The following is a 17,673-nucleotide window of genomic DNA, read 5'->3' on the forward strand; positions in this document are numbered from 1 at the left end:
CTTCAAGGACCGTTCGTTAACCGTTCGTCATCCGTTCGTTTTTGCCGTTCAAACGGTTTTCCGTTAGTGTCCGTCTTGCCTTTCACGGTCACATATCATGCAATTAGTTTATAAACGTCCCTAGTCGAACTCATATTTTTTTAAACTTTATTCAAATGACAACTGCCCTTTTCAGTTCACCTAAAACCTTTAGGATTTAAAGCTTTCATTCGATGCAAATCAAGGGCGAACTATAAACGTGAATAAGACCAATTTACAAAGAAAGGACTTATGATATTTGCACACAGGACAGAAAAACATCGGAACTAGTTAATTCTATCCTCTGACCGAGAATATTTCGTTGCAATTTTCTAACGGCATAAATCTCTGACTATACTGAAGTCGTTCATATTTTATTGCTAGAAGAAAATCAGTTTGCACATACTGTTAGTTCTGCGAGCGTCGAGTCAAGACGTTTCTCAAAACGAAGTTCGACAAAGGAAAGTCTTGTCGCGCTACACGCGAGGAGCATCAAGTGGGTAAATTTCGCGCAACGACGGGGACGTTTGAGCAATTTTTAGCCTAGAAGATAGGTATGTAAACGAAGGCGTATTAATGGTTGCCGCTTCTTCTGCCTTGGCAAATATACGAAAAACTCTTCAAAAGCGAAATGTCTAACTACAGAAATTTGGATAAGGTCGCAAAAATGAGAAAGGTACTCACTTCAGGTAATTCCAATGACTGTGTCAAATGGTGAGGTTCTGAACACGAACAAAAGCTCAGTTTGCAATCTTGCAATCGAGAAGAGGCAAATATTACTGTTCTGAGCCCACGCTCACTTTTCCACAGTCGCCCTGAGGGTCCCTCCCTCCGTAAATCTTACAACTAGAAGACTAGTCCCGTGTAAACATGGCCTCCTCCAATGATAAATGGATTGGACCGTCGCGCAAAACCGAGGCGTAGTGGAGGATTGACGTATCTTCCCATTTTTTGAGGGCTGCACGACACTATAAAAAACAGTCGCGATTTTAAATTCAGCAGAATGCAATCAAAGTGCTTTGTGTTCTAAGAAAACGGCCTCGAAGGTATGAAGTTAATGATTCCTTTCAAAATTTTGAAAAGCAGGCTTTTATTATTTATATATTATATATTTTATAATTATATTGGACTAATTTGTCCACCACCTTTTCTCTTACCCTGCATCATATTACTATATAGTTAGATAACATTATACTCTTTATGTATTCTATGGAAATACTCTAAATGGTTCGTCAATGTTTGATATGTTTTAAATTGGTTATCACAACGATCACGTTTTATTCTAATATATTTCATAAAATCATTTATTTCACATAATTATGGTGTCATTGTAATCATTGGATATCATACATTAAATTTGTAACCTTCTTACGATAACTTTTAATTGTGTCTTTTTAATTGTTGGGAATCTTGTAACTATTATTGGGAGATTTAACTCTATACAAAAGCCTTTATATTTCAGGTGATTGTCAGTGATAATAATATCTGGTTGTCCAGCTATGTAACCGTTTTTTTAGGAATCTATTCTTTTAAAAGTAGTATTTTGTTTTTCACCACATTGAGCAATGATCCTGGTATTAGGATAAAGCTTTCTTATAAAATCAACTACCTTGTAGTGGAGACCAGTCTCTGTTTCAATTTTAATCATATCATTATTTAGATTATCAAACAACTTGTGCTCGGTCCATATTTTCTACTTGATGGAAGTACTTAACTTGTTACCCAATGTTTGGAATTCTTAGCTGGTTCTAATTTAGATGCCAACAATAAAGAGTGAAGCCCTCTTCATCGATATATATTGTATGCCAAGTTTGTCCTTTATTTTCAGTGCCTTCATAAGGACCCGTCGTTTTGACGGCATCTTTTTTGTCCTCATCATGTACACGTTTCTTATGGCTTGATCTGTGTCTACATAACCAAATATCTCAGCCATCTGTTTTCCCTTAAACCATATAGTCTGTTTGTTATCAACTTAAACTGTCATCAACTGACATTTAAACCGCCCAAGTATCTACTACCAGTAGTATTGAGACAGTTCCAAGAACATGAACCAATACGTTTAGTGATCACAACCGAAGTAGAATTCCTTTTCATAAATACAATAGCGTGACTCCCAATTATCTCTTCATTGATATGGTTTTGAAAAATAAATCTGGCATCACTTATTCACAAGATTTACAAGTATTGGTTGTTGTTTATGGTGTTTTAGGGTATCACAATGATGTCTCAGCGAGTGTTTGGGATAAGATATACACGGTTACCAACGGTGTCATCAATTTCAATGAGAAGGTTAAAATGGATGTAGTTGATCCCGTCAAAAACCAACATCCTGTGTCTAAAAGGATACATGACGGTGACAGAAATGGATTAAACAATTCTATCACAAATCGTAACAATTACTATTGTAATAACAATATTGAACATAATAATGAAAACATCAAAAGAAAAAAAAGAAGGGGAACAAATCAAGAGAGACAAGTGTAAAACATTAATGCATGGAATAATGGTATTGAATATTGCTTATTTGCTTAGAGTGTAACGGAACAGATTCTGCCACGATTTAATTGCTCTTCAACAAAATTCTCCAAAGACTGCAAATAATGATTTTCTTAAATGCATAACAATTGAGTAATTGGACAGAAAACTTTGAATGCGTCAGCCATCGTTAACCCTGAGCAAAAGAAAATTTTTCGCTACAAGAGGGTCTCAATTGAGTTAATCAGATTGATTTGACCATCACATTCGACTACCTACGCTTTCTTAACGGAAAAAAAAGGACAACACACTCGGATAGTTCAACACATTTGATTCCATCACAGACAGATTGAAATGAACCCAAGAAGGAACCGAAAGGATAGTTCGGCATGGAGGAAAACAAACATAGAATGAAAACTACGACACTGTAAATGTTTAATTTAAGAACAAGTCTCTGTAAAAATCAAACATCTTGGAAAATGAAAATTTTCAACCCCCCCTTCAAATTTTGCATGCAGTTAGGCACTTAGGGGGATACACAAAAATGCCCTTTTTTAGAGGTTGCAGCATCCTTGTCGCCATGGTAACAACGGCTGCTTGTTCGAGGCCTGGGGCCTCATTTTCATACAAAAACGTCGCAAAAAAAAGAGTGAAATGTTTATTTCTCTATCTCAAGCTAAATATAACATTATAAATTGGCACTTCTACCGTACATTATAACATCATTCGTCTTCACTTTGACACATTTAATTTTCCCTGGGAGTGAATGGAACAACATGATCTCGAGACCGAAATTACGATTATCGTTATTTCTAAATTGGCACCAAATTTATGGATATAGTAATTTCGTGGCACTCTTTACCAATGCTTACACGTGTTAAATAAAGAGAAGGACTCGGTTCCACTGTCTTACAACATTCAAGATGGCGGAGGAAAGGGGTAAATGTGCGTTCAGTTGTGATCAGCATGATCTCGACACCAAAATAACGATTATCGTTATTTCTAAATTGGCCCTGAAATAACGAATATCATAATTTCAGTGCATGTCTGAGACCTTCGGGCTCGAAGCTTGGGAACTAGTATTCAGGGAAAGATAAAATGGCGGCTTACGGCGGCGAAGGAAATCTCAGTAGTTTAATATTTTAGCGTGAAAAGGCTTGGGTGTTGTGATCTGGTTCTCAAGTAAAAAAAAAATCACGGTCTGCAATGGCCCTACCACCTTTTGAACAACAAGAAAACATTGAAACGGTGGTAAAAAGCAGCAAGTTTCGAAGTCTAAACGAAAGATAGGTAAGCTGAGTTTCAGTCAAATATCATGACATTTGGGATGTAATTTCGATACCGAATAAATAGTTCTACATGGTTATACACGCATAGGATTCTGTTGTGTTCACGTGAAGGCCATTTCAGCCATTCCTGCCACTTGTAAGTGGTAGGAAATAAAAGATATGTATAGTTGTTTCGTATTGAAGCCCTGTGAAATCACAAATTTGATTTATTTCTTCTTTGTTTTAGGCGGTCATTATCCATTACTTTTGGAAGTCGATGCTGATGAGAGAGAAAAAATGTTTATGATTATTTCTTCTCTCGAACATTTTACTATTTAGGTACCAAATAATCTTGATACTGAAGACCATTGCATCCTATTATGAAAAATGTACCCCTGATTGCTTTGTCAACATGTATGATGTAATATACCTTGAGATTTGTGGGATTTTCACATGTAAACTAGAAATACCTGTGGAGGGTAATGATGTACTTAATGCAAAGTGTTTTGGTACAAAGTCTGCTTTGCTGTAATCTACCTAAAGGTGCTTTTTATATGCTAGTAACACTTGCACAGCCCAGTCAAAATGTTCTTTAGTAGTAGTCAAGCTGGCTGTTGTAATTATAGGCAGCAGAGGCCAAACCTCATCCTGAAAAGCAGTCTGAAAGGTGTGAAGTCAGTGGAAGATACTTCATTGTAGGTGGCCAAATTGCAGGCTGTCAGCCCATTTTGAGTGAGTAGTTAAACTCAAGATCGGCTATTTTAACTAATTTTATTGAGAGCCAAATCCTGCAAGGCTTATATTCTGTATTAATTTGAAGTGTTACTTTTATGTTTCTTATTTTGCAGTAAGTGGGCTTGTTGTGGCCATTTTTCTCTCAAACATTTTTTTCAGCTTAGTCAAAACGTTTTTTAGAAGTAGGCAAGCTGGCTATAGTAACAGAAGGTAGAGACCAAACCTTGTCCAGACTAGACGCCTAACAAATGTTCTGTGTGGAAAGCCAAATCCCTGGTTACCGGCACATTTTGACTAGGCTATTTGTTATTTAGCTACTCTTATTATTAAAGATTACTGCATTCCTTTTTAATAATTTGCTGCCAATTGTATGCTGTATATAGCTTATGATTTGTGTGATTTTCAAGAGTAAATTAGAAATACCTGAAGATGGTAATGATGTACTAGATAACGTACTTGATGCAAAGCAATTTTGGCACAAAGTGTATGCCTTGTCCTCAGGTGATTTTAACATGCTAATAAGATTTGTTATTCAAATAATATACATCAGCTGGAATAGGAATATTGAAAGAAAAATAATAATATTTAACCATAACAAGTTTTGGTTTTATGTCCAAATTAAGCACTTAGTTGAAGATCACTGCACTGATCAGGCCCCGAAGGCCAAAAAAGTGCTGTCTGCTGTTAGTTTAATTTTTGTCATTTCTATTGATTTATTTTATTTATCAATGTTTCTTTGAGTTATAATTCATTGACCTCTTTCAATAGTGCAGGTTCGCTCGTGTAACCTAATCCTACATGTATGTATGTACAATCTCAGTTGAAATTTTGAGTGGCAGGCAAGCTGGCAATAGTAATAGGCAGCAGAGGCCAAATCTTGTCCTGAATAGAAGTCTGACATGTGTGAAATTGGCAGCTATTTCATTGTAGGTGGCCAAATTGTTGGCTGCAGCACATTTTGACCTGGCTGATTGTGTGTGTGTGTTATGTATGTGTTCTTCTTTTTAGGTGTTAAACAGGTCAAAGTACCGAAAAAAACCTCTGTGATAACTTGGTAGTCTAAGATGTAAAAATTTTTAATAATAAGGTAAAGCTTGATCATTCTTAAGAGTTTGCATCTGTTCTAAAAGTTTTGGGGAGAGTTAGGGGAGCATTATTTATACAAATGTATTTAAAAAGTAACAAAAAAATAAAAAGAACTAGGGCAAAATCCCAATTTGCTTTAAAAGTTTATTTTAATTATAAGCATAATTCTGGATATAGCTTGGGATTTGTGTGATTTTCACAAATTGTTAGGTTGTTATGTAAACTTAATTTACAGTAACCTTGTTAGTTTTCAGCTTCAAGAACAAGTACATAATTGCAGGAAAAGCTTGAAGCTTGAAAAATTGACTGATGAAACTGGAACAGATGTCATGAGATTTGTACAATAGGTTGGCCTGGGAGGGACCAAGAATTAAAGAATTCATTGATTCTCTTACACCTTTTGTCTGCATAGTGTGCTTCTGTAGAGCTTAGTTATTGCTGTAGAAAACGTTTTTGGAGGGCCCTTGAGATCACTCACTTTTGAGCTAGTTGCCCCTAGGGAAGAGGATATCTGTACTTATTATCTCCCTTGGGGGGGGGGGGGGTGAAGGGTTAAAGACTGATTCTTCTCCAGTAGCCACAAGTACCCCTGCATATGGAAATTTTGAACACTATTAAGGGGCTAGTACCCTCATTTCATACTTGAATTTCTAATTTAGTGTAAGTTATGACAAATAATGAATGTAAATTCATCTTGGTTGTACAGGTTATATCCAGCAGTCCTTAAAAAAAAATAAAAAGGTATTTTTCTGAATTAAAAAAAAAGTGTTCTTGCTTCAAAGTAAGTGCATGATATGTCATTCAATTAATGCTCTAGCAGAGTTTTTGTTTGAAATGCCAAAATGAACTTCATGAGTAAGGACAAAAAAAAAGACAATAAGCAAATGTTCCTCTGTATCCTTTATGTCAATTTGGGCTGAAAAACAGGTTTTTTTCCTTTTGCAAAAATTAGCTTATTTCACGACCAAAAACGATGCAAACAAGCTGAAACGTTATGTTTTCAGCAAAACAGCGATAGAATCTGCGAAAAAACAATGGAGACAAGCTAACACACAGTGTTCTCAGTAAAATTTGGGCAAACAAAACCTTAAAAACCAAAAGAAAAACAATTGCGCTGACTTACCCATTTTTTGCCAAGATAACTGCCAAAACACTGAAAACTAGCTTGAAACTACATGTTTTTCACAAGATCGCGACGAAATCTGTCTAAAAACTCCAAAATACGGCAGAAATGTACGATTTTTGCAAAATTTTTCGCTAAAGTTGACAAAAACACTAAATTCGACTGAAAAACACGTTTGTTTTTTTTTGCAAAAATAAGCTTATTTCAGTTTTAAAAACGCTGCAAAAAATGTTCTCAGCAAAATAGTTTAAGAGTCTGTGGGAAAACACAAAAACCAAGCTTAAACCAAGTGTAAATTGATAAAAAGGCCCGAATTGCGCATTTTGGCAGTTATTTTGGCAAAAAATGGTATATTTTGATTTCAAGCAAACTTTCAAGTAGTTGTTAAAGTTTAGAGCCAAACACAATACCAAAAAAAATTGGATGTTTTCAGAAAAAATTGTGACCCTCAGCCTAATCATAATCCCACCCTACCCAAGCCCTAACTCTAGCTGCGAGCTATCCTAACCCTAACCCTAACCCCGGGTTAGGGTTAGGGCTCGGGTTAAGAACGGAACTTTTCACTCCAGTCAAAATGATGCAACTGGTTAACATGGTCCAACCAGCCAAAACAAGATAAAATGGTTTAAACAGTGAAAAGATTTTAATTACGTGACATGGTCCAATCGGAAGAAACGATCTCACTTAGTAAAATGGTGCGACTGGTTAACATGATCCAACTTGATAAAATGATGCCAATATCTAAAATGGACAAACTGGTTTAAATAATCCAACCAGTTGAAATGGTCTAACTGGATAATGCATGTGTAACCAGTGAAATTTGTTCAAATAATTCAGGTAAGGATGGTAACATTAGTTAAAAAGATCCAGCATATTACAGTGGTTCAACTGGTAAAAATAATCATCCAACTACTAAAAATTATTAAACCCCAATCAAAATTAATCCAACCGCTTCAAATAATCTAACTGGTCAAAATTCTTCAGGTGGTTATTTAAGTGAAAAAGGTGACAAAATCTTCTTAAAAATATTTTTGAAGAGGCTTACACCCTTACCCTAAACACTAACCCTACCCCCAAACCCTAACCCCAAACCTTCACCCTAGCCCTAACCTCAACCGCAGACCCTCTAACCCTAACACTAAGCCTAAACCCTAACCCTAACCCTAGCCCCACACCATAACCCTAAAACCTAACCCTAAACCCTAAACCCTAACCTATAGCCCTTAACCTAGACCTAACCCTAACCCTAACCCTAACCCCAACCTTCTCTATCTATCCTGTAAGTGTACCAGTCGGCCTATCGTTTGTTTTTCAGTAAACTTTCAAGTAGTTACTGAAATTTACAAACACAATACCAAAAACCCTGCAATTGAATGCTTGTAGAAAAATATTAACGCCAACCCTAAGCATAGCCTCATCCTAGCCTTAACCCTAATTCTAACACTAAACCCCGCTAACTCTAAGCATAATTTTACCCTAGCCCTAACCCTGATTGTAACACTAAACCCCTCTGACCCGAAGAAACCCAAACTCTAACCCTAACCAGGTAATGGGCTCCTGCCCTAACCCTATCCTCAACCCTGACTTAAACCCTTTACCATAGCTTAGGATTGGTTTGGGGTTTGGGTTAGGTTTAGGATAGCACAGAGTTAGAGTGAGCACAGGACGAAATAGCATGATTCCGTAATTCGGAAAAATGAAACTCTATGTTTCCACATCATTCACTTCTTCCTTGGACCTGTTATGTTTCCGTTATGATTCCTGAACGGAAATATGACGACACGTTTCCGTTGCATTTCTGTCAACGGAATATTATCATCGCCTGTTTCCGTTACGTTTCCTTGTACGGATTCAAACTTTTACCGTCAAGTAAAACATATATTTATAAAGTGCTGTACAGTTCTTACACCACGTTACCATGAAGACGTGATCGTTCGAGGACAACAAAGGCAAATTGACGTGCATTAGGTGTGTACGTTCGTAGGAATCATAAGAAGTCCTAGAAGCTTCGATGTTTTACACTGAGCTATGTGCATGTTAATTTTGGAACTGTTTCGAAACCTTACAAAATTGAATCTTTTAAACTTACTCTGTGCTTAGATTTTTAAGCAGCTGGATCATTTGAGCCAGTTTAGTCACTCAAACCAGCAATACAATACTAGGCTAACTGGATAGTTTTAGGGTTAGGGTTAGGATTTTCAAGTAGGCACACGCAGTTGTGTGGATATTGTGGTACATGGAGTTTAGTAGAGTGTAGATTTTAGCAGTATTTGCCAGTGTTGACATATTTATAAAATTATGGTTCCAAAGTGCGTGTCACTGTTGAGAACCCAAGAAAATCATGAGAAAGTCGCCGATGGATTAGCCATAAAAATAAGCCCAACTCTGAGTCAATGCCAAACCACAAGAAAGTTGTGAAACTCGCGCCAATGTAAAAAAAAAAAAAAAACAACTGAGGTTCGAAGTATGGGTCGCTAACATCCTATGAAAATCATGGGAAAGTCGAGGAGATTGGTCATGGTACCAACCAATGCCACTTTCCCATGAAAATCAAGAAACCTGTGGTAACTAGCCAACATATGCTAGAATGACAATCTTTAATAAAATTCATATCTAATAAGGATGTGTGAAATGGCCAATATCGCTCTTGGCCGAGATACTGGTTTGCCGTGTTTTGGCAGTTATTTTGGCGAATATGGTTAAAATCAAATCTGTGTAAAAACAGTAAAATCAACGAGTTATTGAGGTTCGTCAACATAGGGAGGGTCCTCTTAGTCTAGAGAAAAACTTCTGCCCACGGCTAAAGGCGTTAAATTAATAAATTGATATATCTGGGCGGCATATCAAACAGCAACACTAAACTTCTCCTTTCTCACAGCTTTTTCCCCTTTAACATCTTTGTTCGTTCCATTTTTTTTTAAAGTAAAAACTCGTTTTGGAGGCATAAAGGTCCCTAAAGCAACGTTTCAAGATTTTATGGCGATCTTGTGAAAAACATGTAGTTCCAGCTAGTTTAGAGGGTTTTGGCAGCTATTTACACAAAAAGTGGGTAAAATCAGCCCAATTTGTCGTGTTTCTGACGGTTTTTACGCGTTTTTCCCCAAATTTTACTGAGAACACTGCGTTTTAGCTGGAATAAGTGTTTTCACATGGATTATATCCCTATTTTGTTAAAGACATCGTGCTTTTGAATGTAAAATAGGCTGATTTTTGCAAAAAAAAATGTGTTTTTCAGGTCAAATTGAGCGCTTTTGTCAACTTTTGCGTAAAATTTGGCAAAAACTCGTGCGTTCTGCCGGATTTTGGTGTTTTTAGATAGATTTCATTGCAATTTTACGAAATACATGTAGTTTCAGCTAGTTTGCAGCGTTTTGGGCTTGAGACCGGCAAGAGTGATGGTAGACACTCTTAGCAGAGATAATTGATAATTAAAATTTCACCTATAAAAATTTCACCTATAAAAAATTTCACCTATAAAGACAATAAATTAATTGAACACAAGAAAAAGGAAACTTGATAAAAAAATTAGAATAATGGCGGGGAGAAAAGAGGGCTGCACTAAAGATTATGTACTTGTGTTCTTGAAGCTGAAAATTAACAAGGTTCCTAACAATTTTTGAAAATCCCAAGCTATATCCAGGGTTTTCTCTTAATAAAATTAACTCTTAAATCAAATTGGGATTTTACCTTGGCCTTTTTTTTTTACTTTTTATGAACATTATTTATGTATAAATAATGCTCCCCTGACCCTCCCCCAAATTTCCAGAACAAATGGAAACTCTTAAGAATGATCAAGCTTTACCTTATTATTTAAAATTTTTACATCTTGAATTATCAAGTTATCACAGAGGATTTCTTGGTACTTTAACCTGTTTAACACCCTAAAAGAAGTGCACATATATACTACACACAATCAGCCCAGTCAAAATGTGCCACAGCTGACAATTTGGCTGCCTGCCACAATATAGCTGCCACTAACTTCACACTTTTCACACTTCCATTCAAGACAAGGTTCAGCCTCTGCTGCCTATTACTATCACCAGCTTGCCTTCCACTCAAAAACATTTTGACTGAGCTCATCCATACATACATACATAAGTGGGAGATTAGGTTACATGAGCGAACCTGCACTATTGAAAGAGATCAATGAATTACAATTCAAAGAAACATTGATAAATAAAATAAATCAATAGAAATGACAAAAATCAAACTAACAGCAGACAGTACTCTTTCAGCCTTCTGGACCTGAGCAGTGCAGTGATCTTCAACTAAGTGCTTAATTTGGACATAAAACCAGAACTTGGTATAGCTAAATATTATTATTTTTCTTTTAATATTCCCACTCCAGCTGATGTGTATTATTTGAATTACAAGTCTTATTAGCATGCAAAATCACCTATGGACAAGGCACACACTTTGGACATAAAACCAGAACTTGGTATAGCTAAATATTATTATTTTTCTTTTAATATTCCCACTCCAGCTGATGTGTATTATTTGAATTACAAGTCTTATTAGCATGCAAAATCACCTACAGACAAGGCACACACTTTGCACCAAAATAGCTTTGCATCAAGTACATTATCTAGTACATCATTACCATCTTCAGGTATTTCTAATTTACTTGTGAAAATCACACAAATCATAAGCTATATACAGCATACAATCAGCAGCAAATTATTAGAAGGGAATGCAGTAAATTTTAATAAGAATATTACTAAGTAGTTAAATAACAAATAGCCCAGTAAAATTGTGCCCGTTGCTGGGAATTTGGTTCTCAATAAAATTAGCTAAAATAGCCAATCTTGAGTTTTACTGCTCACTCAAAATGGGCTGGCAGCTTACAATTTGGCCGCCTACAATGAAGTACCTTCCGCTAACTTCACATTTTTCAGACTGCTTTTCAGGAAGAGGTTTGGCCAGCTTTTCTACTACTCAAAAACATTTTGACTGGGCTGTGCAAGTCTTACTAGCATATAAAAAGCACCTTCAGGTAGATTACAGCAAAGCAGACTTTGTACCAAATGCTCTGCATTAAGTACATCATTACCCTCTTCAAGTATTTCTAGTTTACTTGTGAAAATCCCACAAATCACAAGGTATATTACATTATACATTCCAGTTGACAAAGCAATCAAGGGTAATTTTTTCATAATGGATGCAATGATCTTCAGTATCAAGATTATTTGGTACCTAAATAGTAAAATGTTCGAGAGAAGAAATAATCATAAACATTTTTTCTTTCTCATCAGCGTCGACTTCCAAAAGTAATGGATAATGACCACCTAAAACAAAGAAGAAATAAATCAAATTTGTGATTTCACAGGGCTTCAATACGAAACAACTATACATATCTTTTATTTCCTACCACTTACAAGTGGCAGGAATGGCTGAAATGGCCTTCACGTGAACACAACAGAATCCTATGCGTGTGTAACCATGCAGAACTGTTTATTCGGTATCGAAATTACATCCCAAATGTCATGATATTTGACTGAAACTCAGCTTACCCATCTTTCGTTTAGACTTCGAAACTTGCTGCTTTTTACCACCGTTTCAATGTTTTCTTGTTGTTCAAAAGGTGGTAGGGCCATTGCAGACCGTGATTTTTTTTTTACTTGAGAACCAGATCACAACACCCAAGCCTTTTCACGCTAAATATTAAACTACTGAGATTTCCTTCGCCGCCGTAAGCCGCCATTTTATCTTTCCCTGAATACTAGTTCCCAAGCTTCGAGCCCGAAGGTCTCAGACATGCACTGAAATTATGATATTCGTTATTTCAGGGCCAATTTAGAAATAACGGTAATCGTTATTTTGGTGTTGAGATCATGCTGATCACAACTGAACGCACATTTACCCCTTTCCTCCGCCATCTTGAATGTTGTAAGACAGTGGAACCGAGTCCTTCTCTTTATTTAACACGTGTAAAGAGCATTGGTAAAGAGTGCCACGAAATTACTATATCAATAAATTTGGTGCCAATTTAGAAATAACGATAATCGTAATTTCGGTCTCGAGATCATGTTGGAATGGAAACACATCAATGGATTATTCATCTCGGTACAGTTTCGGTCATTTTTGTTGTCGGGTAAAACAGGGAAAACGTTTATCTGAATTTCTCCAAAAGTACACCGATTCTGGAACTGAAACTACCCACCTAGCTGGTTATAATATTCTGGTTTTTCAATATGTAAAAATCTCTGCGAGCCTGCCTCTACTTTTTTTAGGGGCAGTTCGCGAAAAAAACTCAAAATCATAAAATCATTTTGCATAATTTGGCGATGTTTACATCTAATGTTCTCAACAACAAACGTTTCAGACAAATGAAACGTGCGAGGCTTTGAAAGAATGTTATCTTATGAGCAATATCCCGAGGAGAAATCTCGCCTCTGGTTGTCATCTTTTAAAAAAATTGATTAACTTTCATGGAGGACAACTCGACGTAACTACAAACATATACCTCAAATCGTGTGCATATCATCCAGATTCCGAGTGCTGCACCTTCTTTCATAGGAATTTGAGCAATCCGAAATCCTCTGAAGATACACTGTTATACTTGCATGTCACTGGAAACATGTTGAAGTCGGCAGATCTACACGAAACTATCCTCATACCGGTCATTTGTCATAAACATGTACGTTATCACGATGGCGTGTCGCTGTATTTCTCTATGAAGTTTCCATCGGTCGCTCCAAAGAAGACGAGAAATGGATATTTTTCATATATGTCAGCAGAATTCCGCTTTCTGAAGTAAAAACAACCCAAAAAAAAAGGAAAACTTCGATTGAACGCTCGTAAACACTGAGAATCTGAGAGCAGAAATCGCAACTTGTCAGCGGCAGTACTACATGTAAAACATACTACATGTTTTGTAAGAAAGTGCTTACAAAATTACACAGGAACTCTTTTTTTTTTTTTGGTTGTTTTTACTTCAGAAAGCGGAACTCTGCTGACACATATGAAAATTTTCCATTTCTCGTCTTCTTTGGAGCGACCGATGGAAACTTCATAGAGAAATACAGCGTCACGCCATCGTGATAACGTACATGTTTATGACAAATGACCTGTGTGAGGATAGTTTCGTGTAGATCAGCCGACTTCAACATGTTTCCAGTGACATGCAAGTATAACAGTGTATCTTCAGAGGATTTCGGATTGCTCAAATTCCTATGAAAGAAGGTGCAGCACTCGGAATCTGGATGATATGCACACGATTTGAGGTATATGTTTGTAGTTACGTCGAGTTGTCCTCCATGAAAGTTAATCAATTTTTTTAAAAGATGACAACCAGAGGCGAGATTTCTCCTCGGGATATTGCTCATAAGATAACATTCTTTCAAAGCCTCGCACGTTTCATTTGTCTGAAACGTTTGTTGTTGAGAACATTAGATGTAAACATCGCCAAATTATGCAAAATGATTTTATGATTTTGAGTTTTTTTCGAGAATTGCCCCTAAAAAAAGTAGAGGCAGGCTCGCAGAGATTTTTACATATTTAAAAACCAGAATATTATAACCAGCTAGACGGGTAGTATCAGTTTCAGAATCGGTGTACTTTTGGAGAAATTCAGATAAACGTTTTCCCTGTTTTACCCGACAACAAAAATGACCGAAACTGTACCGAGATGTGTATGGTAGAAGTGCCAATTTGTAACCTTGTATTTAGCTTGAGACAGAGAAATAAACATTTCAATCTTTTTTTGCGACGTTTTTGTATGAAAATGAGGCCCAGGCCTCAAACAAGCAGCCGTTGTTACCATGGCAACAAGAGTGCTGCGACCTTTAACAAGGGAATTTTTTGTGCACCCCTTGAGCGCTTAACTGCATGCAAAATTTGAAGGGGGGTTGAAAATTTTCATTTCCCAAGATGTTTGATTCTTACAGATACTTGTTCTTAAGTCTCCTTATCTTCTCATCCGATGCTTTGTCGCACTCAGTTAATTCAGATATTTTGAGTGGCTTAATGAGCCGACTGCAGATAAATTAGACGGAACAATTCGCCCGTTGTCTAGCTTGCTTGTGCCATCAGAAAAAGGCTTGATATATTCCATAACACAAGCAAGGAGTTAGGCAAGGTGAAATTCGTTCGGCGACAGCACGACAATACAAGTGCGAAGCGTTGTAAGAAAAGGAACAGCGTCAAGAAATGAAAATATTTTTCGCATACGCAGGCGCATTTACCGTTCCAGTTTCTCAATGCTCTTCATTCCCACGCTCCGACTTATGGCAAAAAGTGTGCACAATTTTCATGGAATGAAGTAAGGGTCTTAGTGTTGAGCATCAAAAATGATAGCTTTACTTACCTCGGAGGTTCTAGTTACTCCACTACAAAGAACGGCTACGAATCCAAGGCATCTGCTCTGCGACACATAGATTTGAAATAAGTTATCAAGCTGAGAAGAGTTTTCGTTACGAATTTCGATGCATATAGGTGGAATGGAATCACGTTTCTCGTTTGAGTTGACCTCTTCAGAATCTAAGGTTGACCCACTCTAGGACGGAAGAAATGTTCGCCTCACATTTTAATTTATCAGTGCCAAAATTTCCCACAATTTGTAAATTGAGGAAAATACAAAACAGTTGCTTAGGACAGGACCTCTCACATTTTCAGACATCTACACAATTCTCCGCAATGTCGCATTCTTTGTCCTGATGAATGTTTTAACACCCTAGATCACGCTTCCACAACTTTTCAACTTAAAATCAAAGAAGCTAGCCACATTCAATGAGAGAAACCTACTCTTAATCACCAACTCTACCATGTTAATTTAATCCCTTCCCACTTCCCTCTCACCCCTTCTCCAGTTCCCTTTAATCTCTTCCCCCTTCCATCTTACCCTTCCCCAGTTCCCTTTAATCTCTTCCCCCTTCCATCTTACCCTTCCCCAGTTCCCTTTAATCCCTTCCCCCCTCCCTCTTACCCTTCCCCAGTTCCCTTTAATCTCTTCCCCCTTCCATCTTACCCTTCCCCAGTTCCCTTTAATCTCTTCCCACTTCCATCTTACCCCTCCCCAGTTCCCTTTAATCCCTTCCCCCTTCCATCTTACCCCTCCCCAGTTCCCTTTAATCTCTTCCCCCTTCCATCTTACCCCTCCTCCTTTCCTTTTACCCCTCCTTTCTTCTTTTATACCTCTTCCTATTGGATTTAAGGGTGATACGTATGTTGTTAAAAACCTCCTATTTCAGTGTGCTAGCTCTTATAATCACCCACAGGCCTATTTGCAATTAAATATCCCGACCCCCATTCCCCCAAAAAGTATTCTTTTGTAAATATCCACGCTTACAATGTGTAAGCTCGTAATGTTTTTCTCTCGTGTCACCTTATTTAGATCACATTCACCAATTTATCATACAGAAAAATGATTCAAATACTGTAAAAAGAGTGATAAATCGAGTTACAGAATTGTTACTAAAAAATGCCTGACTGGAGAAAACTATAAAAAGTATCGCATTGGGCAGAACCAACGGAGCTGCAAGGAGTACTGCTTTACGCTGTTGTTAATAAGACGTTTTACTGAAACGATAGACGACAGCAGTTCCTCCTTTTCGGCGAAGTTTGTGGTGTGAGTCAAAAAGATCAGCGCCCATCATACATTCAGAGTTCCACGCAAGGCACTAACTTCAAATCTTTTTTCATTGTTTGGGTATTTGTCGCTTAGAAGGCTGATGATACATTCACTTGGAGGATTGACTTGTCCAAGACTGATCAGTTTTGGGAAGGTGAGTCTAAGATTACTTGGACGTGCACTTCTCACCTCATGAACACTGATGGAAATGTCACATATACTTTCGTAAGGCTACACGCTTCTACAGCCCTGGAATCGTGGATTTTAAAAGTTAGGATTATACATCGTTTCCCCTTGTTCTACGCCTCTAAAGGAATGAAGTCTCTAACAGACATCAAGAGTCTCCACCCTTGTGGGTGAACTGAGGAACTAAGTATGCCCCCTCCCCCCACCCCTTTAGTGGGTAAAGCAGGTGTCTACATTCCCCTTTTGTCTATCAGTTTTATTCGTTTTTATTTTACATCTTTTTTTTTTATTTTGAAGGCTGGTTTAAAGGCATGTCCAATTTGTTCTTATCGTGGTCCTGTTCCAAAGCTTCTCATCTTGGCAGGTAATTAAATATAATTTTCTGGATTTCAATTTCGTGTGCCTGTTTGTTTGTTTGTTTGTTTATTTTACTTTGGTGTTGAAGATGATGATGATGATGATGAAGCTATCATTGTTTTTGTTGTTCTGGTTGAATGTTAGATGATATATGTGGCTAAAATTTTGAGCAAACTCAACTTTTTGAAAAATGTAACATTTCATCTACATCTTAACACAGTTTGGCAAAAATTCGAATTCGATAACCTGAAGATTGATTTTCGTCCATATCAAATAGTTCTGCATTTGGGATGAGTACAAAGCTCCGTGCCTTTGACGAATATAGTCGCGGACAATTTAATTTTTTTAACCATTTCCCTAACGCGCATCAGAAACTGTATCTTTGATCTACGCAAGTAGTTTTGACACTTAAAAATATAACAATCGAATTTTCGACACAGGTGTGGATCGTCTTGAAAAAGATCTGACGATTGGTCAAATGCAAGGTATGATGTCTCAGATTAGTTGAGACCTAGTTTATGTGATATAATATTTTCTTGTTTGAATGAAAATTTTTTTTCTAAGGATGGAAACTCTGAAGTATTCGTTTAAAGGTAAATTTCAGATGCAAGTACTACCACGCTGCGGTCATTGCGTTCACGAGGATGCCCCAGACAAAGTAAGTGAAGTAACGAATTCATCTTCAGCTTAGAACGATAAATGAAGAAAAAAGTAGTGATGAATTAATAATAACAATAATGATAAATACAAAAATAATACTTAATGATAATGATAACAATGGTATTAAAAACTAAAAAAAATTATAATGAGCTTATCAGGGTTATCCATGCTCTGTTGTGAACGGCTGTATCACCTCC

At 37.0% G+C, this 17,673-nt stretch overlaps 1 protein-coding gene and 2 long non-coding RNA genes across 4 annotated transcripts in view; 2 read left to right on the top strand and 1 right to left on the bottom strand.

Moving 5' to 3' along the window:
- LOC149035554 (allene oxide synthase-lipoxygenase protein-like) overlaps positions 1 to 13,532 on the bottom strand; it is a 24,703-nt gene extending 11,171 nt beyond the window's left edge. The window contains exons 1-2 of one of the 2 annotated variants that reach the window (XM_089192215.1): positions 13,169 to 13,519; positions 703 to 986 (exon numbers count right to left, since the gene is read on the bottom strand). The gene's annotated coding sequence lies outside the window, so the exon portion shown is untranslated. Of the gene's footprint in view, positions 1 to 702; positions 987 to 13,168 lie in introns of both variants that reach the window. The other variant, XM_089192216.1, reaches the window with a different exon arrangement.
- LOC149035555 (uncharacterized) lies at positions 3,400 to 5,712 on the top strand. Its single transcript, XR_016182501.1, has 2 exons — positions 3,400 to 3,783; positions 4,009 to 5,712. It is a non-coding gene; the product is annotated as an uncharacterized LOC149035555 (long non-coding RNA).
- Positions 13,533 to 16,370: 2,838 nt separating the features above from the next.
- Positions 16,371 to 17,409, top strand: LOC149035556 (uncharacterized). Its single transcript, XR_016182502.1, has 3 exons — positions 16,371 to 16,427; positions 16,757 to 16,823; positions 17,257 to 17,409. It is a non-coding gene; the product is annotated as an uncharacterized LOC149035556 (long non-coding RNA).
- Positions 17,410 to 17,673: the final 264 nt, after the last annotated feature.

This window comes from Pocillopora damicornis, chromosome 13 (genome assembly GCF_964200805.1).
Source record: "Pocillopora damicornis chromosome 13, jaPocDami1.2, whole genome shotgun sequence".
Lineage (NCBI taxonomy): Eukaryota > Metazoa > Cnidaria > Anthozoa > Scleractinia > Pocilloporidae > Pocillopora > Pocillopora damicornis.